The sequence below is a fragment of the Amblyomma maculatum genome, chromosome 5 (assembly GCF_055883805.1).
Source record: "Amblyomma maculatum isolate TAMU_Amacu chromosome 5, ASM5588380v1, whole genome shotgun sequence".
NCBI classification, from domain to species: Eukaryota; Metazoa; Arthropoda; class Arachnida; order Ixodida; family Ixodidae; genus Amblyomma; species Amblyomma maculatum.
In genome coordinates, this window is record NC_139348.1 from 46,973,540 (window position 1) to 46,979,576 (window position 6,037).

The following is a 6,037-nucleotide window of genomic DNA, read 5'->3' on the forward strand; positions in this document are numbered from 1 at the left end:
ACTAGGCGGCGGACAGGAACAATTTTGGAACAGTCTGTGTATGGTTTCTTTGCAGCGTTGACTGGATTGCGAGCTGCCGGTAAACTTGAGAAGTGTGGCAGCAGCTGTCTTCCATGTGTTTTCAACTTCAGCTGCAGATCAAATTAACTATAGGCGGCGGAAGCTGCAGTCTGTGTGGAGTCTTTGCAGCTTTGATTGACTTGTGAGCTACTGGTAAACTTGGGGAGGGAGGTAGCAGTTATTGTTTTTTATATTTGGCATTGAGACGGTGCCGTGTTCAGCTGCCATGGTGTGTTACCATACGTACACGAGTTTGGCGTCGATTTAACTCGCCTTCACCTCCTTGAGTCCGTCAGCCGTTGACAGAATTGCGCAACATGCTTGAAAAAGAAATTAACTAGGCTGCGGAAGCTGCAGTCTGTGTGGTTTCTTTGCAGGTTGGACTGAATTGTAAGCTACCGTGAAACTTGAGAAGCATGGTAGCTGTTTTTTTTATATTTTGCGCTGAAACGGTTCCGTTTTCAACTGTCAGTGCGTGACACCATTTGTACGCGATGTCTGCGTTAGTTGAACTCGCCTTCACCACCGTGCTTCTATCAGCCGCCGGCCAAAGAGAGCAACATGCTTGAAAAAAAAATTAAATAGCCAGCGGGAACGATTTAGTAGCAGTCAGCGTGGCGGCAAAACACACGGCGATATGTGCCGCGCGCGCGCCGCCCGCCCCGCTGGAAAGGAGGAAGCTGCACGCCCAGCAAAAAAAAAGCGCGCGCGCGCGCACGTGATGGCGCTCGGCCAATGAGAGGGTCGAACGACGAAGGAGAGCGCAGGAGAGGAGGCGGGCGGCAAACTTCACATGTTGGCGCTACTTTTAGTTTATTGAGGGGTTTTAGCGTCCGCATGCTTCGACAGCCACCTGGCGGTCCACCAGGGAGCTGGAAAGAGTGTCGTTAGAAGAGGCCTGCAAGCGTATTCCCATATAGCATATGGTCTTGGGTGGCGTGCTTCCCGTCACCGCTGTGGTAGACGTAGCCGGTATAACAAGCAAAACTGTTTATTTATACATCAGGTAATGGCGCCCGTTTTCGCTCTGCTTGGCGCGGTCGCCCATGCCAGGATCTCCCGGCGGTCCGCCTGGTTAGCTTGCCGCTTGGGGCGCTGTCGTCAGTGGCGCCCACAACACCCCCTTTCATGAAAGGTTTGATCTCACAGGTCCAGGCGTTCTGGACGCTTACAAACACGTCCACTTCTTGTGGTGCTCGTGTCCTGCAACAGTTTCAGGTGTCTTGCTGTACGTCTTGCTTGTCCTCTGTCGGTTTGTGCAACGTAAGACCTTGGTTCTGATGTTGGCTATGTTATCACGCCGTGTGATGCAGCTCCAGCGAGGATGCGCACCGCTGTGCCTGGTGGTAAGCGCTCTCGGCTCCGTACCTTGTGCCGGGTGTCGTATGATCGTTTTGCGCGAGCTCTGTAGGCTTCATTATTTTGTCTGAATTCGCTGTCGTCCCACTTCGGGGCTAGCAGCTTCGAAGTGGTTGGTACTGTGGTGTTCAGACGACGACCCATTAGGAGTGCTGCTGGTGAAAAGCCTTGCACGCTGGGTGTGGCCCTGTAGGCAAGCAGCGCTTCGTGTATGTTGGAAGACTTCCTCAAAAGCTGCTTTGCTGTCTGGACAGCCCCCTCAGCCATACCGTTGCTCTGCGGGTAGTAAGAGCTTGAGGTTGTGTGTGAGGCTCCCCAGTGATGCACTAGTTCTTTGAACTCTGTGGAAGTGAACTGCGGCCCGTTGTCTGTGCGTACTGCCCGTGGAACACCGTACCGCGCAAACATTGGCTCCAAGACTAGGGCTCTGTTTTTTGTAGCTGTCCACGGCAGTTGTTCTAGCTCGAAAAATCGGGAGTAGTAGTCTACTACTACAACATACTCTTTCCCCTCCAGCGCGAAGAGATCCATGACGACTGTGTCCCAAGGGTGTGCTGGCAATGGGGTTAGAAGCAGGGGTTCTGTTTCTGACTTTCTGTGCTCTCTGCAAGTTGGACACTTTTCCACGTATTCTTCAATGTGCTTGCCTATGCCTGGCCACCATATGCATTCTCTTGCCCTCGCTCGGCACCCCATTGTGCCCAAGTGGCCTGCATGGAGTTTTTCCAGAACCTCTACTCTGATGTCTGGCGGGATGATCATTTTGTCGCCTTTGAATAGCACATCTTCAACGAGCGAAATCTCAATAGTCACCTTGACGTACCTTTTCATGCCAGGTGACAGCCCATGCACAGTTGGCCATGATGTAGTGCAGAAGGTAGCCACGCTGGAAAGTGTCGTCTGACTGGATGCTTGCCCTGATTCTGTCCAGCATCTGGTTTGAAGCAGGGAGCCGTTCAAGTGCTAATTCTTCAAACTCGCGCACAGCACTCTCGAGATTTCTTTCTTTGTCTGCTGGTTTCCCAGATGGCTTCCGGGACAGAAGGTCAGCTGTGTACATCTTTTTGCTGGGAGTGTGGGACATGGTGTAGTCGTACTCCAAAAGGCGCATCCTGAAACGTTGAAGGCGAGGACTCAGCTCGTCAAGTCGTTTAGTCGTCAGCAGCGGTATTAACGGCTTGTGGTCCGTTTCCACGTGAAAGGTTGATCCCAGCAGGTATATGCGGAAATGTTCGCAAGCCCATGTGATTGCCGGTGCCTCCTTTTCGATTTGGGCATACCTTTGTTCTGTATCCGGAAGGGAGCGTGGTGCATATGCCGCAAGTAGGAGCGTTTCGTGCGACTGCTGTAGAAGTACAACCCCAAGACCGTATGAGGAAGCATCCACAGACACTGTGTGAGGCGACTGAGCATCGCAGTGAGTAAGAATCGGCATCCTGCTTAAAGCTTGCTTGAGTTTGTCAAAACCCGGCTGCTGAGCTGGGCCACAGTGCCAGTCGGCGTCTTGGTGGAACACGTCTCTGAGAGGCTTCGTAAAGTCTTCTACCTATGGAAGAAATTTCACTACGTGGTTTGCAGAGCCCAACAAAGACCTGACTTCTGACACACCACATGGTGGGTCGAGCTGGACGAGCTGGACTATGGCCCTGACCTTTTCCGGGTCGGCGCTGACTCCTGTTGAGTTCACGTGTCCTAAGAATGTTACTTTGTTTGTCGAAAGGAGCACTTGTCGATGTTGAGGGTAACACCTGCATCTTCCAGATTCCTCAGCACCAGCAGTAGGTTGGTGTCGTGTTCCTCAGTTGTCTTCCCTGAGACAATGATGTCATCTTGTAGACAACTCACACCATCTAGTCCTTCGAGCACACGGAGCATTTCTTGTTGGTAGAACTCTGGCGCTGTGGAGATTCCGAAGGGAAGCCTCAGGAACTGGAACCTGCCAACTGCTGTGATGAAGATTGTGTATTCGCAAGAGTCCTTGGACAGTGGCACCTGCCAGTACCCTGCTCGTGCATCTAGGCGGCTGAAAACTGTTGCACCTGCTACTTTTGCAAGACACTCGTCCACCGTAGGCATGAGCACACGTTCGCGTATTATTTGTTGGTTGAGTTGACCACAGTCCACGCAGGTGCGCAGCTCATTGTTCTTTTTTCGTGCGACAACCATTGGAAAACACCACTTGGTTGCTTGCTCGATCTTCTGGATGACTCCCAAGTCTTCCATCCTTTCTAGTTCTTTCTTCACAAGTGGAAGCAGTGGAAGAGGCCTATGATAACTGACTGCGTATGGCTCAGCATCCTTTTTAACTTTGATGCGGTACTCAGTCTTCATGACTCCAAGCCCAGACGTTAGCTTTGGGTATGACGCCAAGAAGTTGGGGACATCAGTTGATTGTGTGAGGGTTTCTTCTAGCTCAAGAGGGCGCTGTAGAATCCCAAGTGATTCTATAGCTGGTCGACTGAGCAGCGGTTCTTTAATCCTTTGATGATGAAGACTGCTTCTTTGAGTTCAATGTTGCGCCAGGTGACTGTTGCATCGATGTAGCCAACAATGGCTATCGCTGTCTGGCCTGGGCCTATCAACAGCTGATGCGTTGACTTGATGGGTCCCATGACGGTTCTGTCGTACTGGTCGTGTGCGATTGCAGTCACATCCGCGCCGGTGTCGACCTTGAAGGTAAAAGACAAGTTGTTCACGGTAGCAGTAATCCTTCACGGCGTGTTCACTCCCATTTTGATTTCGCCTAGATATAGCTCTCCGAGATCTACTGATCGTGTCGGATACTTGAGGTCTCGTCCTTCGGCTTAGACATGCAGACGCGGGCGTCGTGGCCTTTTTTCCTACACTGGTTGCACGTCTTGTCTATCGCGGGACACTGTGTCTTCGTGTGGTCACGCACACCACCACACCACATGCAGCGTTCGTCTCCCGCCTTGTGTGTACGTTGAGGGCGCGACTTGAAAGGCACTTTCGCTTCGTTCCGGCGAGTTTTGACGTTTGTCTGGCCGCGAACTCTCCCATGTCGAGAGCTGGCTGTACGATGGAGCGAATTTCATTGTGTTGAAGTTTCACGCTCTCTGAATTGCGGGCAGCTGTGATGGCTTTTTCGAGAGTGAGTTCTGCGTCAAGCTGCAGGCTTTCGCTGAGTTTTCCGTCTCGCAAGCCGACCACGAGCCTGTCCCGAATCAGTTCGTCTTTGAGAGTTCCATAATCGCATCTTTCGGCCATCTTGAACAGTCCAGTCGCAAATGCGTCGACGTTTTCATGCTGCTCTTGTTTCCGAGAATTAAATCGCGCTCTCTCATAGATGACATTCTTTCGAGGTAGGAAATGCTTTTCACAAGCACTCACCACAGCGGAGTATGATGCCATCTGTTCGTCTGTCAGTTTCAAAGCAGCGAGCACGTCCTCCGCTCCTTCGCCCATGGCGTAATGTGTTAATTTACGTCGTCTCTTCCTGTCCTGTCAGACCGGAGATGCGTCGGTAGCGTTCCCACCTGCGGTGCCAACGTGTCCAATCTTCGGGCTTGCGGAAATCGAGCTTTGTCGGCAGTTCCACGGCGAGCGGGTTGAACGTCATTCTCGGAGTGCCGCTCGCGCGCTCTTCGTTCGCGCCGCGAGTGTCTGGCATGACGCTGCGGCCGCTTACGTTGGGATCGCTGTCCTTCAGGGTGTCACCAGAGTCCTTCAATGCTTTTTCAGGTCACGAAACTCCTCCGTCACGCTATGGGAGAGGTTCATATACCGCCCGCGCCTGCCGCGCTGCGGCGCCACTGGGCACTGAAGGGCATCGTTCGGCGAGCCAGACGGCGAGCTCTCACTATCGCGGCCGGCCGGCAAGCGCTGCTGCTGGTAATTTGAGTACGAATTTCGACGTCTGCTGTTGTGTTGTGCGTTGACATCATGTAACTCGTGTGCGTGGCACCATGCCGAACACTTGTTGCGTACCAGGATGCCGTTCCGGCTACAAAGGCGTGACAGAGAAGGTCTCGTTGTTTCGCTTCCCTGCTGACAAGGAGCTGTCGGAAAAATGGAAGCGTGCAATACCTCGGGAGGAAGCTGGTGACTTCAGTTTTGATTCTAGATATGCGCGTGTTTGCAAAAAGCACTTTCACGCTGCGGACATCATTCGGGTCGAGGAATTCGTTGTGAACGGCGACGCAGTATCATTGCAGCGGGGTAGGCCAACGCTCCTCCCTGACGCTTTCCCAAGGATTTTTGAAGGCCTGTTTGCTGTAAATGTTGAAGAATGCCTGATGACGGCTGTGTAATCATACTTTCCTCTCTTTACATATTAAACACGGCTGTCTGTTAAAACCGACTTCCTATTGCTTTTTCATAAGTTATTCATATTTAGTTTTCTTATGCCTACTGTGTATAGGTCCATATTTTTGCAGATTGGATGCGATGGTGCAAAAATACGTAGATAATGTTTGTAATTTTTGATAGCTTTATGATGATGTGAGCATTATAAATAAAATTTAGCTTGTGAACTGTATTACAAGGAGCATTAAAAATAGGCTGGGTCAGTGGTAAATTGGCACCTAGGGTTTTGAAAATAATTAGGCCAATGCGCCTTCTGTGGCAATCATATAGAATTTTGCGGTGGGAGAACTAC